The sequence below is a fragment of the Lutra lutra genome, chromosome 12 (assembly GCF_902655055.1).
Source record: "Lutra lutra chromosome 12, mLutLut1.2, whole genome shotgun sequence".
Classification (NCBI taxonomy): Eukaryota; Metazoa; Chordata; class Mammalia; order Carnivora; family Mustelidae; genus Lutra; species Lutra lutra.
In genome coordinates, this window is record NC_062289.1 from 23,833,634 (window position 1) to 23,849,953 (window position 16,320).

Here is a 16,320-nt window from a genome sequence, read left to right on the forward strand (position 1 = left end):
ATGCTGTTGGGAAGGAAGGGTGTGAACCAAGCTACTTGGAAGCAGAGTGCTAAGGAGCAGCTGCCCGAGGCAGTGGCAGCTGGACAACTCAGAGACAGTGGTCTCTGGTGAGGACATGGAACAGAAATACAGATGAAAGAGAATTCAACTTTAAGAGCCTGTTGAGTCCACTGACCATCCTCCAGACAAGACCACAGAACACAGCTGGGATGAGGGGACAGGTTACATAAAGGGATGGCTTGACAGATCCAGGGTTAAGACCCAAGAGTGTATGTGCAGTTGGTCATATAACCTATTGGCCTTCTGTATGTTCAGCAACAGCGAACCCTCTGTCTGCTGGTTCAGAGACCCTTAAACAGTGGTCTAGTGATAGCACCTGTTGTGCTAGATCCCGAGAACTCCTTGGGGAATCTTTAGAGACCACACAGTATAAGGGATCCACCTATGCATGGATCTGATGGCCTGGGTCACCTGATAGAAGCCAGAATTCCAGGAGGACAAAGGCTCCTGAGAGAAACATCTCCTGAGTGAGGGAGAAGTCTGGAATGGTGCCTTAGACCAGACTGCACAGCAAGGCTACAGTGCCAAATGGAAGTAATGGGTTCTCTCCAATGGGAGACTATTAATCTTCCTTCTCCCTGCTCCCCCCTCCCCCCATACTTTGCCTCTGCCCTGGTGTGTATGTGCTTCAGGGAGAAGAAACCCAAGAGGTCAGACTGAAGAACGGGTCATTCTGGGCTCTAGCTCCTCTGCTGGAGGACCCCTACAGGTTTCTCCTCTCTCATTCCTCCCCCCAAAAACAGACCTGGCCAATTTGAAGAGGAGGAAAATGGTTAATCCACTGAAAGAGAGAGAAAGGTTCACATGAGCTGGAAAGAGATGTTCGCAAACCCCAGGGGTCAAGATCCAGTTAGCGCCACTGTTAGAACTACTAACAACATGGGCTTTGGAATGAGACAGGACACACACACACACACACTAACCCTTTAACTAGCTAAACTGTTGCCCTTAAGACAGAAAGAACCACAGCTGACCTGCAGCCTAGTGCTAACCATTTTCCTCTGAGACCTTGATCATTCAGTTCTCTGAGCACTAGCTTCAGTTGTGAAATGGAGCTAATAACAACAACTTTAGAAGGCTGCCTTAAGGTTTAAATTTAAAATTAAATATGTGTATTTATATTAAATGGTATTATATGTTAAATTCTTACTGTAGGAATCAAATAACAAATGGTATCTACTATACAATAACCATTGAAAACATTATATAATTTTTTTAAAAAACACTTTACTGAGCTTTGACATGTAAAAAGCTGTACATATTTAAGGTGTACAACTGGATGAGTTTGGAGAGAACCACACACCTGCAAAATCATCACCACCATCAAGGCCATAGACATATCCATCTCTCCCCAAGTTTGCTCCAACTGTGTGTTTGTGTGTGTGTGTGTAAGAATGCTTCACATAAGATCTGTCACCTTAGAAAATTTTAAATATACAATGCAGTGTTGCTAGCTATAAGCACCATACTACGTAGTTGATCCCCAGAATTATTTCTCTTACATAAATGAAATTTTACACCTTTTGACCATCCCTGCTCCATTACCCTCTCCTCCCAGTCCCAGCAACCACCCTTCTACTCTCTGCTTCTGTGAGTTTCACTACTTTAGATTCCACATAAAAGTGAGATTATACAGTATTTGTCTTTCTGTGTCTGGCTTATTTCACTCAGCATATAGTCCTCCATGCCCACCCATGTTGTCCCAAATGACAGCATTGTCTTCCTCTTTAAAGCTTTATATAATCCTTGACTAAAAAATATTTTATGGCTTTTCCCCTTGTTAAACCAAATAAATTGGTCTATTTTCCTCAACACCAACTCCTTTTTCACTACATTACTGTATACCCAAATTAACCTTTCAATTTTCAGAGACTCTAGAATTATGTGGTTAACAAAAATTATTGGTAAGATATGAAGAAACCCACATCAGGGAAGACAGTAATCAAGATTCAATAAAAATATGATCCAGGAAAATAGCTATACAATGTCACCAACTCAGTTACTGGCATAATGGGAGAGGTGGGGGTCTACCCAATGTTCCATCTGTGCTCACAAATATACTTACTATCTAACCTGGCTGAGGAACAAAGTACCAAGAAGCATGAAGATGAAGAGGCTGATTTTCAGTGGTTCGTCTTCAAATAGGAGTTAACCTTCCTAGAAAAGCCTGGCTAATCAATTCAATAAACAATTGTTTAAGAACCTAGAATACCAAAGGAGTCAGAATATCAGAACTTTCTTCATTCTTCACATTTACAACATTGGTGGAAAATGGGGGTCCTTTAAAGAAAAATAATAATAAAACTGGGAAAGAGAAGAGGCATCATGAGCTACTCTTTGTCCTCAGTCTACACCGCTTCTCTTGCTACCTCTTCCCTCAAAGAACAAATCCACTACCAACATTTTCCCTGTCTCCTCTAGGCAGTGGACTCCTATATCTTCAGCCCTGTCTTCTTTCTTAAGCACAAACTGTCTGCTTAGGAGATATTTCTGCATGAATTGAACTGTTACCTTAAAATGAATGTTTTCTTAAAAAACATATTATCTTTCCTCTCTAGACTTTTTATGTCCATCAATTTTTATTATGTTGCTCTCCATCTCCTCCCAAACAGTCAGGCTCCTAACATTTGAGTCTGATCAATCACAATAGCCTTCTACATGGTTCTCCTACCTCCAGTACCTCCTACCCTCCAATGTACCATATGGGAGGAAAACTGTCCCCCCTACTCTCCTAGGTTCCATAGCTGAGTTTATGAAATAAACCAGCAATGGGCAAATTTAACAGTAGAAAAGGCATACAAATTTATTAATTTTGAATATTACATGCATGGGGGCATCACAGGAGGAAAAAGGGAATATGCAGAAAAGCAGTGAGATTCGAGAGTGTAAATACTGTCTTAGTGATGAAAGGGGGAATATAGGCAACTCAATGAGAGTAAACATTTTTTTAGGAAAGATAAAGGTACCCCTAGAAGAATAGATGGGATATATGATAGTTTTTGTGATAAAGTTTATCTGAGTATAGTGTCAAATCCAGTCTCCTCTCTTGTGATAAGAGTTAATCTTCCCTTGCTGGATGGAACTGCCAGGGAGGAGACTTAACCATAATCGTGTTGCTATTGAAGGACCTGCCTTTAGGCAGATAAAGGGAATTCAGAGAAAGCCCCTCCCTGAATTTGGTGATGTTCAAATGCCTTCAGTTCAAACTAATCCACATCCCAAAGAAGCATATTAGGGGGTGTAATGTCCTGACCTCTTCAGTTCCGTGCACCATGCAGACAGACAAACCCTCCCCTAACAAGCCCTTCATTCTCACTCTCTACTCAAAAGCCTTCATTGGCTTCCTAATGACCTGTACAATAAAGTCCAAAACACTTGTGAAGGCATTAAAGGTATGCTGTAAGGTGGCCATAACTTCCTCCATATCCAACCTTATTTCTCAGTATCTTCACAGCAGGATTTCTCAATCTCAGAACTATTGACACTTTGGACCTGATGATTTTTTTTTTGTTATCACAGACCATCCTGTGCAGGTGGAACTTGCGGTAGCATCCCCGGCCTTTACCTGCTACATACCAGTCACACTCCTCACCCCAATTAGGACAGTCAAAAATGTCTCCCCATGTTGTTAAGTGTCCTCTGGGGAGCAAAAATCACCCCAGTTGAGAGCCACCACCCTACAGGAATTCCACACATCCAAAGTTCCAGTCATTGTTGTTCTATTAAAAAAAAAAAAAGGCATTCATTCATTCAACTATATATTTATTTTTGTGTTCATGGTGCCTGTATATATGCATGTACCTCTTTGTTTCAGCACATCGCTTCCCCTTCCAGAATACCTCAAAGGGTTTTAGGCCCTTGGGGAAGTGACACTCTTCACTACCAGCAAGGTATAAAGATCAGATGATCCGTTACTCCGGCAATGTAAAGCCTTCCACCATCTGGCCCTGGATTTACTTCTTCTGCTTCATCTGCCACCAGCCATTCTCATACTCTCTGCTCTAGTCAGGCAGTTCCCTTGAGTACACCACAGTTTCTCAGCTTCCAGCCTCTGGTTACTTCCTCTGAGTTGCTGCTCAGACCATAGATTATCCTTCTCCAGTCCACTGAGGGTTCTGAGTACCAACTCCATGCTCTGCTGAACAGCCCGTGGCCCTGTGCATACCTCCATCAATATTCCTAGCATGTTCTACTGGAACTGTATGTTTATTTCTCTAAGTCCCCAAAGAGAACATGAGCAACTTAGGGGTTAACTCTGTATAATATTTTCCATCATTTCTATAAATGTAGGTCCAGTACCCCTGAAATATAGTCACAAAAAAAAAAAAATAGCCAACACATATTGAGTGCTTACTGCATGCTATATGATGTTAATCACTTCTAAAAAATACCTTCAGGAGCGCCCGGGTGGATCAGTTGGTTAGGTGTCTGCCTTCATCTCAAGTCATGATTCCGTGGTCCTGGAATTGAGACTCACATTGGGCTCCCTGCTTAGCGGGGAGCCTGCTTCTCCCTCTCCCTCTGCTGCTCCCTCTGCTTATGCTCTCTCGCTCTCTGTCAAATAAATGAATAAATAATCTTTTAAAAAATAAATAAAATAAAAATTAAAAATACCTTCAGAGCAACACCTAGAATAGTGTTTGACCAAACGATTAGGTATCATAGCCTGGCCAACTTGATGTGTAAAATTTACAGGCTTGAAGGTGGGCAATCCTAGTGCAAATAAGAACTAGTATATTCTATAACAACCGCTCCCTCTTCTGCATCTAATACTTAAAATTATCTATAGCATCCATTTGAGACATATCATACAGTGACTTGAGTTATTGTTTATCTTTGGTCTCTAACTGTCTTGTCTTATCAACTAAACTAAAAACTCCTTCAGGCAGGGAGCATATTTTGTAATTCTTAATTCCTTTTATTCCACAATGCCTTATTCAGAGATGAGCACACACCAGGCACTCACAATGTGTTAAATAAAAGAACTAGTTTAGCAACAATGATAAAAATAAAGTCAGAAATTCTTTGGGATAGATAATTCAATAGTGTTACCCTTGGTGCACTAAGAGAACACATTGTGGCCATTTGCCAGGGGACCCTTGTTTTAATCATAAAAGTAAACATCTTCATCTTCTGCCATCTCAAGAATACATTCCTAACTCCCAAGAACCGCTGAAGACTTTGAACATTGCCAAGGAGATGGTTCTGTCTAGAGGATCTGAGAGTAGAAGCCATATAGAATGGAGCAGGAAATTCCAAGGTGGTTTAGGACCCAGTGTTAATCAACAGAAAGAAAGTGTTATGGAGATTAGAGTACAGAAAATATAGGGCCTCTAACTGCAGGGCTCTAGAAGCAAAAGGAGCTTCCCTGGAATGACAATATTTTTAGATATGTGTCGTTCTTGATAGAATAGTTGAGTTCAAGAAATGATAAACAGGATCAGAATCCTCCTTGTTAGGTCAAGCCCAAGACTGTCAAGCTTTTCCTGAGCCTCCAGTCACATTTAGCAACCCTCCCCTCCACTGTGTTTTCCATTCGTTTCCATTATGTATGCACCATCATCATGCTGTATTGTAATTATTTGTCTTCTTGTCTGAGTCTCTCACTAAACGGCAAATTTCTAGAAATCAAAGCCCGCCTTGTTCATCGTCCTATCTCCTAACACCATGAACAATGACTGGAACCTAGTTGGTACTAAACATTTGTCTGTGGAATAAAAAAGGCTTGGAAAGAAAAGTAGAATGGAGCACACGTGCACACACACACACACACACACACACACACACACACACTCACCCACAGGAACATGGGACCTATTTCTGACCCATTCTGGGAGAATGAAAGTGAGCAGTGCACTTCAACTTACAGGGCTTCTGTTTTATCATTTGGAAGACAAGGAATTTATAGCTTTAGGATTATATGAGCATTCAAGGAAAATACACAGTTTAGAAGTCGGGTTTGTTTTTTTTTTTTTAATGTGGCTACACAAAACATAAATCTAAAATGGAGCAAAGACTTGATTATTTCAATTGAATAAAGGAGGGAGGGTGGAGGGGAGGGAGGGAGGAAAGGAGGGAAGGAGGAAGGGAGGAAAGTTGCCGCAATGTTACCTGAACTCTCAAGTTAATTGAAACTTGGTTAAAAGAATGTATGGGATAAGATGACTTGTCCTCAGCTAATTAGCTTAATTTTGAATGTGTAAATTAAAAAAATATATAGCTACACTTATAAAATACTAAGCATAACAAAATAGAAAATTTAAGGACCCAGAGGTTACAAACATGGGAATGCACAAGTAACTATACTTCAAAGAAAGAGTAAAGTCAATGCTACCTAGACACTTCTAAAGCATTAAAAAAAGTGGGTGGGGGGAGTCTGAGTTATTTACTAAGCATAATATGATAACTAACCCAAAGATGTCACGGCAAACTTCTCACCAATCTCACTTTTAGTATCAAAAATAATATATATTATAGCATATATATATTATAGTACTAAATATAATAAGTAAAATAGCAACTCAGGAAATATTTAACATACCATGGCTAAGTGGGATTTATTCTAGAAATGCAAGGATATTTCACTATTAAGAAATTTAACATATCATTTACCATGTCTGGGGAATGAAAAGAAAAAGCAGTCATGATTATTTCTATGGATTCTGAAAGTACATTGGATATTTGACAAAAATGTAATATCTACTCTTATTAAAATCTCTTACTAGATACTATCTTTCTTTTAATATAACTAAACAATTATTGAACGCTTACTGTATGCTAGGCACGGTTCTAGGCACTTGGCAGTGAATAAAGGAGGGAAAAACCTCTGCCCTTTTGAGGTTTACATTTTAGTGATGGAGACAGACAATAAAAATAAGCATAATGATTAATTACCTAGTATGTTAGAAGGCGGTACGTGGTATGGAAAATAAAGCAGAACAGGATGAGGAAAATCAGGAGAGCTAGAAATAGAGGCAATTGTGATTTTTTTTTTTTTAATTTGTTGTTTAGAGAGGAAGAGGAGGCGGGGGAGAGAGGCAGTGGGAGAGGAGAGAGAAAATCCCTAGTAGGGTCCATGCCCAGCTGGGAGCTGGACAAGGGGCTCAGTCCCACAACCCAGACATCACCACCAGAGCTGAAATCAAGAGTCAGACATTTAACCAACTGAGCAATCCAGGCACCCAGCAATTGTGACTTTAAGTAAAGTGTTAAAGATGACATTGTCAAAAATACTTTTAGGGGGTGAGACAGCACCTGCAGCTATCTGGGAAAGGGGAAAGAGAGCCTACCAGTTGAGTTCAAAAAGCAGCAAGGAGGACAGTGTAGCTGGCATATTTTGTAGTAGAACATGTGAGGTAAGGTGTGTTTTTGAAGATGTGACAACCACACCCTCATAGAACCACATCAAAAGACAGAAAGGATAATATCTCCTACCACATTTCTTTGTATGAGTGAAGAGTGTACATCCAGAAACCTTAGAAAAGACTTCATAACACCATCAAATCTCCCTAAATTAATCTATCAATTTAACACAATCCCATCTTAAAAAACCAACACAATATTTTTTAAAGGGCAAGCTGACTGTCAAGTTCACCTAAGAGAAAAAAACAAAACACAAAACTTCCGAAAGAGAAACACAAATAAAGGAAATGCACGTTATCAACTACTGAATAGCCATCTAAAAGAAAAGAAAGTTGGATGCCTACAACACACGTATTGCATACTGCATATAAACATACTGCAATAAAATCCAGATTGATTGAAGAGGGAAGAGATAAAGTTCTTAGAGACCGTGGTGGAGAGGAGGCTAAATTTTCACTGTAACCCTTTGCATCTTACAATTTGTAGTGCATGCATTGCATATTTAAAATTAATTGTTTGAAAACATAGCTCTTACATAAGCAATATAGTATAGTAGAAAGACCACAGACCTGAGAATCTGGTGGTGTTTTCAAGTCCTGATTTTGCACTAATTACATTGTAACCTTGGGCAAATCATTTCATCTGCACTTCCTCTCTAAAGTGGTCGATCAGATGGACTCCAGGCTCTTTGAATTCTAAAATTCTATTAGAACTATAAGCTTAAGCTTAAAAACTGACCCAAGAGTACTTTTATCTGCTATCCCTAGTTTTGACAGTTCCTCTAATAAAAAGCAGATGATCTACTGTGGAAGTTGGCATCAAACTTTATCAGTGCCCACTGCATTCATGCCATTACTGTTGAATAAAGACAGGTGCAGAGTGCACATGAGGGACAGGCCGGGAGCTTCTGGCCTGTTAGTCATGGAGATAGTTGGCTGTGCCACATACCAGACAAATGATAAGGATCACTTCATGGGATTGGATGCCTGGGATCATGAGGCCTGTGATTCATACCAGAGGGCACCAAAAGGATTCTACAGTCCACTGCCAATTCGGAGGCTGATAGTCTGTTTTGGGGTTTATTTGAATCTCTGATCTTTTCTGGGCCCCACCTCTTGGCCATCTTACAAAATAACCTCCATCAAAAAAGGGAAAAGGAAAATTTTTTAATTAAATTTTTAAAAATTTTTAAAATAAGATTTTAAAAAGGAAAAAGATAAAACATAAATCAGTCTGATTACTTCCTAACAACTATACTAAAGACTAGTGATTAGCTAGCTTAGCCAATAGGCTAATTATTTTATGGGTCTCAAGGAATTGAGTAGCGGAAAGGTATCTTAGTTATCAGCTAGTCTAACCACACATTTTACAGATGAGAAAGTGAAGCTGAGAAGGGTCAGCTTTTGTAGCATAAGGCACAGAGCCAGTTCCTGGCAAATTCTAGATAAAAATTCCAATATCCAGGCTCTTGGTCAAAAGCTGTTTCCACCTGTCATCTTTCATCCTTAATTTATCTTCCAAATTGCACTCACAGGTACCGCCTGCCAAAAGCGTGTTTTATTTCCAGTCATGTTTGGCATCATCTGCTGCATCTGGACCCTGATATTCTTTCGACCCAAGACCTAAGGAGCAGAGCTTCGGAGCGGGCACTGAGGGAGGAAGGCTAAAGGGAACATAGAAATTCCAGTTTCCACCTGCCCTTGAGAAACTGTCTCCTACCCAGCCCTCCCTCCACCCCGCCCCCGTCATCCATCTCCAATCACTTACTCAGGGGTACTTCTCATCAGATGCTTTTTAAAAAACCTTCAGGCCCTTCTTTTCTACTGCCATCCCCAGCCAAAATGATTCTTAGAACTTACAAGCTTCTCTCAGACACATGCCCAACCTACTTCTACCCAGGAACCAGCTGTCTGCAAATTTCCTTGGGGGTTTGTATTTCCCTGTAACTTAACTAGGTCACTGCTCCAAAGGAAGTGCAAAGATGGAATGAATGAAAATAAGCTGCTGGATTTGGCTTGTATGAGGTTTGTGGGGGAAAAAAAAGAAAAAAAAAAACGCAAGGAGATGGGCAGAGTGGCAGGGCTGGGCCATTTTAAAGGAAGTCCCCCCCTGTGAGCTTACAGCGTTACTAGTCAGACAAAGCAGAGTTAACACTGAAGGGATTTAATCATTAAGACGTGAAGTCACTGTCCTGCCTGGGTCTAGATGCATTTCTTCTGAAACAGAGGAGAGAGCTCAAGTTGGTACAAGAGATAAGCAATCTGGGAGATGCCCTTTCGTAAGCTGAAAAGAGGTGTTTGGGGTCAAAAAGAGGAAAATGTGTGACCTGAAACACAGAGGTCTTATCAATACAGCTGACTTCCTTCCAACAAAAATCAATGGGTGTGCGGGAGGCGGGGATCTATCTGTCATCTCTCCCAAGCTGTCCCATCTCCTTTGAAGAGTCCTGAGAACTCCTGTCCACAAAATAACCATCCCCAGTTGGATGCAGGGTGTGGGGTAGGACACCCTGTGGGATTAGGCTGGGTGAAATCAGAGTAAAATGACAAGGATGACCTCGTTGGGGAGAAAGGAGGGGAAAGTCACAGAAAGGGAACATCAGCATTGTAGAGAAGGGGGCACTGTCGGAGGGGAGCAGTTCTATTCTCTACATAAATACCAGGGCCCTTTCTGTCACAGCTAGCTCTCACCCTCTTCTTCTGAGACCACCTAGAAGCCTGCTTCCTGCCAAGTGCAGCAACGTCTGCTCTGCCACTACCGACCCACACCCTACCCCATCGCCCAATGAGGTCTGGTTTGCCATTGTTCACACCTGCCCGATACACCCACCAGGTTGCAGGCGTCTTCACTTCCACGACCAAGGAACATGCTGGAACCTCATTAAAATTATTGGTTGTATCATTGTTGCCCCTAAGACTTTGACCCTTAAGATATATAGTGACACAGGGATGCCTGAGTGGCTCAGTCAGTTTAGCATCTGCCTTCGCCTCAGGTCATGATCCCAGGGTCCTGATATCGAGTCCTACATCCAGCTCCCTGCGCAGTGGGGAGCCTGCTTCTCCCGCTGCCTGCCACCCCCCTTGTTTATGTTCTCTAACGAATAAATAAATAAAATCTTTTAAAAAGAGAGATATAGTGATATAGACTAGAAATCTGTGGATGAAGTGTTCCTTAAAGCTAGTCTACACTGTTGGAGTGCCTAGTTCCATCAATTCACTCATGTATTAAATTCACTCGTGTATTACATATCTGTGGAGCACCTACTAAGAAGCATCAGGCAGTGTGGGAGAGGACACAAGGATGAAAAAACTGCCAAACTGCCCCCTTGAACTCTATTCTCTAGTCTGGAGAAGAATTTACCAAGAGAAATAACAATGTGAGCCACATAGAATTCTGAATGTTCTAATGGCCATATTCACAAAAGGTAAAAAGAAACAGGTAAAATTGATTCTAATAATATAGTTACTTAACTCAAGAGATCTAACACTTCATTTTGACATGTAATCACTATTTTTAAATTACTGATGACATATTTTACCTTTATTGTATGGAGTTTTTGAAATCCAGTGTTTTATACTTAAAGCCAATCTCCATTCAGGCACTAAATTTTCATCAGAAGTATTTAGTCTATATTTAAATTCCATAAACTTACAGTTGATGAAGTCAATTCACACATGCAACTTTTTTCAAACATACTTAAAGTTTTTCTGCTAACTTTACTAGTTCTTGAACTTAATTTGTTAGGATTAATTAGAATTCAGCTCAATGGTGCATATATTAGTTTGCTGTGGGTATTATAACAAATTATTGTAAATTTGGTGAATTAAAACAATACGAATTTGTTTTGTGACTGTTCTGAAGTCCTAAAATTGAGGTGTTGATAGGGGTGCATTCCTTTGGAGAGCTCTAGGGAAGGACCTGTTGCCTTTCATTTTCCAGCTACTACAGGATACCTGCATTCCTTGACTGGCCTTCTGTTCCTTGTATCGTTCTGACCTCCTTCTCCAACTGATTTTCTCTGATTATCCTGCTTTGCAATTAAAAGGACCCTTGTGATTATATTGGGACTACCTGGATAATCCAGGAAAATCTCTCCATCTCATGATCCTTAACTTAACTACATCTACAAAGTCCATCTTGCCATACAAACCACACCAGAGGTTTTGGTGATTAGGTTGTAGACATCTTTGGGTGGCCATTATTCTGTCTCCCACAGTAGGTCAAGAAAGTGAAAGAAGGCTGTAATGGTAGATGGAAAGGCAAGAAGGCAACAGGGACAGTTATAGTGATGGCAAGCAAGGAAGGAGCCATATCAGCAAAGTTTTGTAGACCATGGCAGGGATTTTGTTCTGTATCTTAAGATCAATAGAATGTCATTGAATTTGCACTTTGAAAAATGTATTCTAACTAAAAAATTAAAAATAGACTGAAAGAAGGCAAAAAGCATTGAGAATCAGTTGAGACTTTGTGTTGTAATTAGATGACAGATGGTAATGGCTTGGACTAAGGAGGTGGCTGTAAAGGCGAAGAGAAACGGAAATATTTGAGAAATATTGAGGAAGTAAATCTTATAGGACTTGGCAATAGATAAGCTAAGCAATGGGGAGTAAGGGTCAAAGATAGTATGTAGGTATCCAACTTGCTGAAATAAATAGATAATGGTTCAGTTCACCAAAACTAAAAACACTGCTCAGACCAGGTTTGTTTGGGAGACAAGGGATGTGGTTTTGAACATGTTGAGTTTGAAGTGACTTTAAAAGAACAAAATAGAAAAGTCAGTGGGCAGTTGGAGATAGAAGTGCAGACTTTCCTCTCGTTTGCAGGGGAATTGTGAAGTTTTGGTTTTTAGGTGGTTAATAAAGCCTTGGGTACAAATGAAATCACTTATAATAGAAGACAGTTAGAAGAGTGCCTAGGACATAGCGTTGAGAGAGTTGAACATTCAAAGACCATATTAAAAAAGGACCTAGAGCCTACAACTTCACAAAAGCCAAGAAAATATTATTAAAAGAGATGTGGTCAATAAGGTTGATTGCACCTGAGAATTCAGTAAGTGAATGTCTGCAAAACCAATACCAATTCACCTACACTATTAGTCCATAAACTTCTAGTGGAGCAGTTTACATCAGTGAGGACAGCAGTACCTACCATGCCTTCCCACCAGTTTTAAGTAAATCATGGCCATGGTAACTGGTTTAGAGGTGGGCACATAAACACAGAGACCTAATGAGATCCATTTCTTGGAACTTCAAGGAAAGAAAGTATCATTCTTTCCCACTGTCCTGAAACTTGAGGAGATAAAGAGCCTGAAGCTGTTTCTACCATTTTGATACTAGTCTAGGACTCGAAGCAACACTTGGCAGAAAAGAAAGATGGTGGAAACCAAATATTTATGACACCTTTCTGGTTCTAAAACTCCAGCTATACTTGAAGCTTGATCTAGCCCTACACTTTCCACCTAGATGAGCCAATAAATCATTTTTTTGAATCAGCCAAGTAAATACAAAATGCCACTTACAAAAGGAGGATGCTAAATTCTATGACAGGATAAGTGAAATGTAACCTATGTTTAAGACCTTTAGAGAAACTGCCTTATATATTAAGATGATCAGATGTTGACTAAAATTCTCATCATAATCATAAGAGATTCTGAAAGCAGATAAGAGAATTTGAGAGCAAGAAAATAAAATAGATAGAAATACCAGAAGAGTTTCTATGTTCATGAGCTCCAATTTGTGATGTACTCAGAAATAAATAGGAATATATTAAATTAGAGTTAAAAATTATAGCCCCAGAGTGTCTTAAAGTAATTTCTTTATTGTGACCAGAAATCTGGTTCCAAGGTTTTCTTGTTCTCTTTTGTCTTGAGCTTATATTTTTCATGAGCCCTGAAATGGCAATTTTACAGATGCATGAATTATAATATTCATGATTTCCATGGCATTGTAATTGTACTCAGTAATTATAATTTTCATTGACACAAAAGTTACAGACTCCTGGGACTTGCTCAGTAGAACTTAAGACTGTTGCTAGGCACCTCACAAAAGTGATTATCCCCTTTATGGGAATTGAGGATTTTGACCTTGAATAACTTTTACATTGGGAACTTAAAATGTACTGGCCTTGGCTTCTCTGAACCCACTTATTTTTTTTTTATTTTAATTCCAGTATAGTTAACATACAGTGTTATATTAGCTCTAGGCATGCCACATAGTGATTCACCACTTCTGTACATCACCCAGTGCTCATCATCACAAATGCACTCCTTAATCCCCATCACCTATTTCGGCCATCCTCCCGCCCCACCACCTCCCCTCTTCGTAACTAACCACCAGTTTGTTCTCTATGGTTGAGGCTGTTTCTTGGTTTGTCTCTTTTTTCTCCTTTGTTTTATGTCTTGAATTCCACATCTGCATGAAATTCTATGGTATTTGTCTTTCTCTGACTTATTTCACTTAGCATTATACCTTTCAGCTCCATCCATGTTATTATAAATGGCAAGATTTCATTCTTTTATGGCTGAATAATATTCCATTTTATATATATATATAATATGTTCAAGCATCCCTCTGAATTAGTGCTTTCGTATTCTTTGGATAAATCCCTATACTGGATCAAGGGGTAGTTCTAGTTCTATTTTTAACTTTTTGAGGAACCTCTATACTGCTTTCCACAGTGGCTGCACCTGTTTGCATTCCCACCAATAGTGCAAGAGGACTCCTTTTTCTCCATATCCTTGCCAAAACCTATTGTTTCTTGTGTTTTTTATTTTAGCCATTCTGACAAATGTGAGGTGATATCTCATTGTAGTATTGATTCACATTTCCCTGATGATGAGTAATGTTGAGCATCTTTTCATGTGTCTGTTGTCCATCTGTATGTCTTCTTTGGAGAAATGTCTGTCGATGTTTTCTGCCCATTTTTTAACTGAATTATTTTGAGGGGATGTTGAGTTGTATAAGTTCTTTATATATTTTGGATACCAACCCTAATCTTCTCTGAACCCATTTATTAAAAATACAACAAAATGTGGGCCTGCCACAACTCAAGAGAATGGATCCAGTACGAAAAAATCTATGAACATCTACTAAGTACCCACCATATACAAGACAATATGCTAGGCACACTCAGAGGCTTGAGTCATTGTCCTTGTTCTCACAGAGCTTGAAAACTTGTGACAAATGCAGGACATACTCATCAAGAATCAAATATCAATATAAAGCAGCATATAAGTGATTAAAAAGAATTATGCAAACAATAAGAAGTTAGGTGCTAGAAGAATAAGAAATCAGCATGAGGTAGAATGCCTTGAGGGTAGGCACAAGTGAATGGGCAGAGTAAAGAGCTCCACAGACAGAAAGCTCTGTATTAACAAAGCAGCAGAGGGAAAGATGTTGGTAGGTAACTGTATTATAGAACGGTCCGCTGAAGCAATGATCCTTACAGAGTTTTAATTGGAGGGAGGGGAACTGCCTTGCTCTAGTATACGTAATAGACAAAATGTATGCAACCAAACTATTTCATAAATGCCAAATGATCTTACTCATGAAAAGTACCATTAATCATCTTTTGATTTAATGAGCATAGTATTGAGCTCCTAATATGTACCAGGTTTCAGCCTTCTGGAGGTACTGTGTGAAGAGATTGGAAAGTCATTAAATGATAACCTGTAAAATTTAGGTTCTATCTTATAAGAAATGAAGTATTAAAGACTACTGAAGACTAAGTCCATGGAAATAGACCATCTCTCTTCCTCAGTATCAAAGCCATCATAGCTATGAACATGAGAGCCTGGACTTGGTTTGTGTGTAAAATAAACTTTTTGTTGATCAACACAGTGTAAAATGAAAAGTGAGATATTGGAAGATAGGACTGGGTCATGGGAAATTGGGGCATTCTTCTGACAAAGCCAGATTTGCCTCTTGCTGTTAGCTGCTATGTGGAGGACGGATTTCACAGTGATGAGACCAAAAGGAGCCCAGGTAGAAGGCCATTGCAAAGCCCCAGGCAAGAGTCGTGGTGACCATAGGACTGGGGAGAAGGAGATGAGTTCAAGGGACAGTTAAAAGCAACATCATTAGGACTTGATGACCATCACTGACTGTCAGGGACGTTGGGAAGGGAGGATTCCAGAATGACTCTCAGGTTTCTGAATTGAGCGGACAAGGTGGGAAGTGGAACCATTAACCAGGATACCAGATGTGGTGTAGCTTTGGGAGAGAAAGATGATGGGTTCATTGTTGCATAGTGTGTAAACCAGGACTTACTGGCTGCAAGCCATGGAAACCCATGTCAAACTACCTTAGGCAATTTCACAGTTCATAAAACTGGATGATGGAAAGGTAGAGATAGCAAAGACTTCACAACTAAATCTAAAACCGTCAAGACTTGCTCTCTGTCCTGCGCTCTCTCTCTCACTTGACTTCTACCTGTAACTTAGGGCTCATTCTCTCAAGGCCCTCCAAGTGGCAAGGGACATGTCTGCCAGCAGTTCTGGAATCTAAGAAGAGAGCTACAGTTTTCACTGCTACATTAAAAAAAAAAATTCCAGGAAAAAGATCCCAAGGAATAAAAGAATGAATGAAATAATCTAAGTGTCTGGGGCACCTGGATGGCTCAGTGGGTTAAACCTCTGCCTTCAGCTCAGGTCATGATCTCGGGGTCCTGGGATCAAGCCCCGCATCGGGCTCCTTGCTTAGCGGGGAACATGCATCCCCCACCCCTCTCTCTGCCTGCCTCTCAGCCTACTTGTGATCTCTGTCTGTCAAACAAATAAATAAAAATCTTTAAAAGAAATAATCTAAGTCTCTGGTCTTGAGGAATTATGGTCATAAAAGCATAGAAACTTAAAAAAAAAAAAGCATAGAAACTTGAGACCATCTCTGGTACCTCCAGGAG

At 40.0% G+C, this 16,320-nt stretch overlaps 1 long non-coding RNA gene across 2 annotated transcripts in view; it reads right to left on the reverse strand.

Annotated features, from left to right (window-relative positions):
- The window catches only part of LOC125082635 (uncharacterized), a 93,004-nt gene extending 88,457 nt beyond the window's left edge, over nt 1-4,547 (reverse strand). For both annotated transcript variants that reach the window (XR_007122028.1, XR_007122027.1), the window contains exon 1: nt 4,415-4,547. This is a non-coding gene — a long non-coding RNA (uncharacterized LOC125082635). The remainder of the gene's footprint in view (nt 1-4,414) is intronic.
- Nucleotides 4,548-16,320: the final 11,773 nt, after the last annotated feature.